Here is an 8,064-nt window from a genome sequence, read left to right as displayed (position 1 = left end):
TCATTCCAGTTACCACGTACAATATGCACTGTGATGGCATGGCGAAACAGGTGTTTCTGACATGAAACACCTTTTCAAAGCCGCCATACCAATAAAATTACAAAACAATACAAAAAGTAATCAAATCACATACTACAATTTGAGAAACAAATAAATAAACTTAGAAAGTACAAGACAAGTCAACGTATTAACATTGTGAGAGTTATTGATTCGAGACAACAAATAACGACAGTTATATAGCCAGCAGTGATATCACAGTTAGCGCGGTCTTGTGGCAAGACAAGTACACACGATAACTGCCACGTACAGGGTTGCTCTAAACTGTAGGTTTAGCAAAATCTGTTGTACATAAATGAGGAGAGTTTCCTTGTTTCGATTGCAGTTAAATTTATCTAAAACTCTTTCTTGATTTCTGAATAGATCTCTCTCCCTCTCTCACTCTCTGTTGTTCTATCAATATGACCAAGTAGACTCCTCGATAACTCCAAATATTATACACATGCACCTATAGGAAGGCATTACATGGCCACAGCATGTCTGCGATACTAGGGTAACAAAGACCATTATGAAGAGGGTGTTGCTCATAGAGGTAGAAAATTGTCGTTATTAGTATTTTAAGGTGCCAAAAAGCGCCATTGGCAAGCACGGTATCAACCGAGTGCGATTAGGAGCAATAAAGTACCCCAGAAAACTCTAACTATCCGGCACCTACACTGACGTAGTTTTAAATGCTTGAAATGTTTGAGAAACACCCATCTTCACTTTCCCAAGGTTTCCGTAGCTTTGGAATTTTGCAAGAAAACATACATGTTGAGAAGTATTTTCCGTGCCAGTGCATAAAAAGGGCCACTTGTGCAATGTTACACTCGACCTACTCCATTTCACCTGAGTGCATCTACGTCAGAGCGTTAATAGCCGAGAGGCGTTTTGTTGTGTTGAGGGGTCGCGAAAATGTCATGTACTGTGACACTAAGTACGAGATGATTGATTGGTAAGGAGGAGGGGTCATGTCGGTGTCAGGGAGGCCATTATCGTCCGTCACAAACACGGGCCAGATTTATCAACAAAACTTCGTTTTTATCATTCCATTGTACGTTGGCCCCGTCGTACCCTGTGATTACTTCGCAACTATACGTTGCCTGTGTTTTAACGTAAAGTAGGTACTACGTTTTTGGAGGAAGGAGTTGCAAAGACTGTTGCGCGATGAAGCGGCGGTAAACCACAGTGATGTCTTCTTCGTGAATCAACACGGTGAAAAATTGAAACGTATACAGGCTTAACTGTCTGTCTCTCAAACACAAAGCATATTTTCTTTCATAAAGACACAAAAAGTAAAAAAATGGAGATCCATAAAGATATCAAGATTCAAGATATTACGACTATTTGCAACAAAAACGACTTCATCTATCTTTTGTTACATTCTAAAGTTAGTTGTTACATCCAAGTATTGACAACTTTGAATACGCACATGAACTTTGGCCCAGTTTCCAAACAACACCCTATAATAACTACTGATCAAACATAGTGATTATAATACCAAGCCCTGGGAGCAATATAATATAGCTTTCCATCCACCTGAATTATTAAAATTCATTCTTTGACGACATTCCAGCACACATTCCTGGCATACCCATAATTTGATGTGATACAAATATGCTTGAAACTGACGGGAAGTCTGAAACGTTTACACACACACAGAGTATTGTGTTACTGACTCATCACCCACTACCCAGTTAAAGTACTTAACATCCCGCTGTGAGAAGTGAATCTGCCCCCCCCTCGAACAAGGTGACAGGATTTGGTAACATTTGGTAGTATATTTTTCATATAATCGAACGACACAATCACGTTAGTTCCGTATCCATTTCTCATTTATAGTGCTTATCTTCTTGTAGTTACCCGTAATCGGGTGAAACAATTTTATCTTTCGGTTATAAAAATGAGGAAAGATATCTCGTACATCCATCTTGCGTCCTACTTGTCTTAAATGGTTAGACAACTTTCAGGACAACACTATAGCTAATCTGGGGAGATAATAAATAAATACCCACCGGATTTACAAAACCCTTCTTCAGATTCCATAATTGATCTCACTACTTATGTGCTACCATTATTTTTTTTTACCTTTATATGGTGCTCATTTAAATCAAGTCGTTGCAAGACAGTAGAATTCGGTTGATGTAAACGTTGATATTTTCATGAGAAGCGTTGAGTCGAGTTCTGATAGATCATTTTGGGTACTTAAAAAACCTTGTATGTATACATATACAAACTGCGCAATACTGTGTTTGATGTTTTTATCTAGTGTTCAATCGACTCCAGCGATCCGGGTAGTTGGCCGTAGCTTCTTCGTAAGTGGTCAGCGGACGGGTCTGGTATGCCTGGTAGCCATGCGGATCAACCACCCACAACCCCAGGGCGACTGTGTCGTCCCAATCCCCCCGTGGGCGCTGCCCGGGACATTTTGGCGCCAGTTGCGGTAACTTAATTACCTGGACGAGCTCCCATTGGCTGACTGACCGCGCTTGATAGATACGTCCATTCTCCAACCTGAATGCTCCTTTAAAGAATACGATCAATCATTCTTCTTAATTGATACCTTGAAGGTGTTTCCATACGACAGGAATTGTTGTGAAAATCGGCTAACTGCCCGCGAACAATATGCCAGTGATAGGTTCCACCTTTGCAGCTCTTTGCCGAGTAAATTGGGCTAATTGTTGGGTAACGCCCGAAACTAAATGGCTTCATTTGACCGATTATTTTTTTCTTTTCTGGATGATTTAAAAAGGGACCCAGTCGCTCGAGAGAAGGGCGAGACAAAATTGCGAACAGTCGATGTGAAGCGAGCTGTGGAAGACTTTAGGCCGACAGATAAGATAACAAAGTTCTGTCGTAGCGCCCTTGTCTGACCACAATACTGGGATTTTCTCTAAGAGCACGCGCCGTGTTTCCTTTATTTCAACTAATCCAGCATAAAAGCTATGTTAACATGTAGATATGCCTCTCTCTCGTGTCTTGTGTCTTGTCCTATAAGTTGTTTGTGTAGAGAGATAACATGTAAATGTTGCGGGCCATTAGCTAAACAGACAGAAACACTACTTAACAAAACTTCTCATTCCTATACAGAATTTCATTCGGATAAAATTTTTTTTTCATCGACATACATTAAAAAGTCTTCGTGGAAGAGCTAGTAAATCAACAAGATTTTCAAAGTAAAGAATGAAACCACGAAACCATGTCAAATATAGTACTGAACTGGTCGTTAAAATTAAAAAAGACCGGATGAGTATGTAAGGTATGTGAAAACCGTAAATGAAATATCACTGAAATGTAGGAGTCTTAAAGATTTGTGACAAAAATATTAAAGATATACAATGATATTGACAGGTATACGATGTTTCCAGATAGACATGTTGTATGTATTCAACAAAGAAGAATGGTAACGAAGCAGCTTTGATGAGCTCCTTGATATTACATGGCTGGAGATTATTTATGTCTTCCAAATTCCTGTATTGCCTTCCTAAATTTGAATGTATTCTTCTGTGTATGATAGCATGCATTATAAGCTGTGATCTTAGACGGGTTGTCGGATGGAGGAAATGTAACTAATATCAATCTCGTGGGCTTATCTTTGAATGATTAATCTTTAAATTGCCCCGTTTATCCTACTACGACACACAGTTGAGATAAAACACAAGATTTCATTCTCCATGTTTCGTCAACAAAGTGATTTACATAATCATCGAGAGGGGGGCAATTGTAGGCCGGTTGGAAAGGTAAGCCTAGGGCATAGTCGCATTTGCCGTACGATGGTTATAGGACAGTCGACAGCGAAGTGAGGGCATGTCTGGGACAGTCGTGGATGTATAGTACAACATTCAGCTATCCTGTGACGGAAAAAGTCGTCCTAAAACGTGTCGACGGTCAATTCTGCCACAGCCTTGCTGAAAGTCCTACGAATAAAAAAATCGCACGACCAATGTGACAGGGCCGTATGAATGATTACGAAACCGCTGCATGTCAGTGAGAAAACTTCTGAACTCTTTGAAACCTGTGGTTAGATATGAAATGAGGAAATGCAGTAATTATTTCTATTATCATCTGTCATCTTGACGAACTCCCTGCTCATCCTTCTACGACACAAATAAAAACGCGGCGCCAGGAATCCTCGACTGAGACAGCTCGTTTTGTGTTGATGATTTGTGACACCCATCAATTATCGGTATCACCTGTCAGGTACAGTGGAAGGAGGGGGGGGATTAAGGTCGGGGACGCTTGTCATACAGACAAATATAACTTGTTGCCCGCAGTCTAATGCGATGAGCAATCTTCCCAACAGGGGGTCCGCTTACGAAATGTTATATATATATATAAAGACATTCGCCATGTCACTAGCAATCGTTAACGTGATTAAAAACAACCCCGGCCCATGTGCACCTGTTGAGAACACCGATTTGCCATTCAGCAGGTGTTAAAAACCAGGTAGATTAGAGTGTTATAAGTGCTCTGTTTATTTATTTACAAACTGCGCCTGTCATTAAGCGATGTGAGAGAACATTGTACTTGTAATTGGATGTTAACAGTAACACTAATTGTTGGCATTGGGGCGGGGGATGGAGTATAGGATTTAAGACTGTATGGCTATGCATCAATCCCTTCTTGAATCCCAAATCCTCCATTCTTCAAATACGAGTACTAGTACCCCCGAAGTTCCAAAGGAGCTGTTAGAAGATTCAAATGTTCAACGTTCAAACTTTCCTAGCCCAGAAGCTATCTACCACTGAAGTATCATATCCTAGCATGCCCTGAGCACGAGATACCAAAACCGAACGTTCTGTTGCTATACTACAGAAAGCCGCGAGATCGGCCATCATCGAACTTGTCCTTCGGTTTCTGCACCTACCCGCATGTCTACAACTATTTTAGTTCTGCTGCCCACAAACGCTTTTTAAATCCATTTCCTCATTCCTGATGCTCTATATTGGTCACTTCCTTCTCGTCATCTCAGAAAAGGAGAATGTTTAGAGGAAGGACTACAATGTGAAATTGTTGGACCGAATCCAATTTTCATGTGACTAGTTCTTCCATATAATATCTCCAGGTCTTTCCCTGTCTTTCTGAAAATACCACATGCAAGTGAACACCTAGTACCTAGTGTTACCTGCTCTGAGAGGTGAGGTTAGTTTTGTACCGGCTGTTTTTGTGTAGGTGGAAAGGAAAGAAAAGCTTTCCTTTGGTATTTTGTGCACCTGTTATTACATACGACACCCCATGACCTCCGGCATAAAGAGAAGACGTAGTAAAAACATTGAACGTGTTGTCAAACGCGTTCTTTCCCCCAGGCACGGCATAACACAGCAGCCGACAGGGGCGGCATTGTTATACCTACCTTATCACGGATTCGCGCCGTCGCCTCTTTAATATTATTAGTTAGTCCCCCCGTGCCTCACCAACCGCCGAGCAGACGGCCTTGGACACGCGGGGTTGGGCGCACTAATACGGTTGTGACTTATCATGGTTTGTGAACTAGCAACAACAACAACATCTAACAACAGCTATCTATGCGGATCTAGGAGGAGGTGTGTATGTATGTATGTATGTATGTATGTATGTATGTATGTATGTATGTATGTATGTCTGTATGTATGTATGTGTGTGTGTGTGTATGTATGTATGTATGTATATATATATATATATATATGTGTGTGTGTGTGTGTGTGTGTGTGTGTGTGCGCGCGCGTGCGTGCTTGTGTGTATATCAATATTTCTTAATATCTTTTCTGTATATCCCCGAGACCTCTCAATTTATGAGCAGCCCCGATGTGGCTTTAATAAGAAACAAGAGTTCCACGATCTCATACCTTCGCCTAATGATGTTAACCCTTGCGTTTGACGAGTTATACAATTTTAATAATTGATTTCGCAAATAAGAGCGTCATTTGCATGGATTACATCAGTTGATCATATTCTCCACCCAATGGCAGCCTTATCTTAACAAAATAGGCTATTCTAGCACTTCCTCATAAATTATGCAAATGAGGTCATAATGTAAATAAATTATCTTCTTTGATGTTCACCTTCACTTAACTTCCAAATGCGGCAAGTATGAAATTCCCAGCAATTACAACTATGAAATTATAACAATTTGCCATTAATTATGCAAATTAGGTCTTCATTTACATAATCTATGTCCTCAGATGTTTTTCTAGTTCTCAATTACATGTCACAAGTGTTTCATAGTCGTATTATCGAACGAAGCAGATTTATAGAATTTCCTCATTAATTATGCAAATTAGCTCATGATTTGCATAATTGTCATCTGATTATGTCAAGCATCACTTCAGCTGCCTACATACCAAAAATCATGACAATCCGTCAACCGGTTCTTGAGTTATCAACCTTCGGAGATTTTTCAAGAAACGCTCCTGCAGTTCCAGAACAAGCTGCTAGGGGATCTTAACTCAGGTCACATCTTCCCTACCCCAAGAGCTATCTACCAACCAAAATTCGTGACCCTAGCATGTCTAGATCGCGAGATATCAAAACCGGAAGTTCAGCTGCAGTACCAACATACCCACCCACCCACATACCAAGTTACATGACAATCCATATTAAGCTTCTTGAGTTATGCTGTTCACAAACAAACAAACAAACAAACAAACAAACAAACAAACAAACAGACAAACGCTACTGAAAACATAACCTTCTTGGCGAAGGTAATAACTCTAGTTTTAATTCCGTCAAGTTCAAAACTTTCGGATTGATACGGTTTGGAAAACACCGTTTCACGATTCCTTGACCTTAAGTTACAAAAAAAACCCTAAGCCCACTCCGTAATTCTTCCCTCTAGTCTCCACATTCCCTCTGACTAAATCCTTAGAAGCTTACGCCTGTGGGTGAAGAGCTTTGAAATTCTTCAGCGAGATTGGAAGAGAGTGCCTCAAGATGACAACATTCCGAAGATGGTGGTATAAATATAGCAACCTAACCAGGTGTCCCTTAAGCCTTCTCGGTCGAACCGCGTACATTTACGGCACACTTGAGATGTCAAGGCCACCTGAAGACAAAAATAAACTGGGAAAATGGAAAAAACATAATTCAACCACTCTCATTCATTAACTGACTGACTGACTGACTCACGCACGCACGCACGCACTGACTCACTCACCACTCACCATTCTTTCTTTCATTCATCCCCTCATTCTTTTATTCATTCTTTCACACGCGCATGAGTTAACTCTCAGTAGTCATGTTGTGTGCCACTACAATGCTTGCATTCTCTTCTCACTCGTATGCAAACCTTCAGATCAGACAGATTCACAATAATCTAGCTTTAAATCTTTGGAAGATGACATTTGCCGGCCTCGGCCGGATGTGATAAAGCCACATGCCCCTCCCTGTAGGACGTGATTTATCACATAGATGTTATCAACAGTCATTACCGCGAGGGGGATATCGGACGAGGTGCTAGTATGTGGCTGAGACACCTTTCGTGCACTTCGTTACGAAAAAGCACTGTGCGTTTAAGACCACATCTTGTGCGCATTAAGAATTTAAGAGACGAGAAACCATCACTAGCAGCGATCCACGACGTTAGCCTATAAAAATACACACAGGCAAGATATAAGAAATGGATTATATCACTATAGTAGTTGATTGGCTATTTTAGTCGAGATACGGACATCGGGCCCTTGAGTGAAAGTGTACATGGCGTCACTATGGCGACGTTGGTTCGGACGGCTGGTCTGTGTTGTGGGGACCGGGTGTCGTACAGCAGTCGCCCCTTGTTGTTTGCTTTCCGCTCCACAGGATGGTATGTTGTGTAGCGGTGGTGGTTTAGTTAGGATATGGGAGGGGGCTGTGCGGTGGTAGGATATGACTGACAAGCGACAAAACCCAGAGCACGACATACCTGTCATTTGGACAGGAAGGTGTTATCAGATGAAATCACTGTCCCCTACCACCACAAGAATTTTTTTAACGTAAAGACTAGAGACTTAGAGACACACCGTTGGCATTGTCCACGCTCCAGAAAACCACTTAAGAAGAAATACTTCACGTGCC

The sequence above is a fragment of the Branchiostoma belcheri genome, unplaced genomic scaffold, assembly GCF_001625305.1.
Source record: "Branchiostoma belcheri isolate BF01 breed outbred unplaced genomic scaffold, Haploidv18h27 scaffold32, whole genome shotgun sequence".
NCBI classification, from domain to species: Eukaryota; Metazoa; Chordata; class Leptocardii; order Amphioxiformes; family Branchiostomatidae; genus Branchiostoma; species Branchiostoma belcheri.
Note: the sequence above shows the minus strand (reverse complement) of the source record.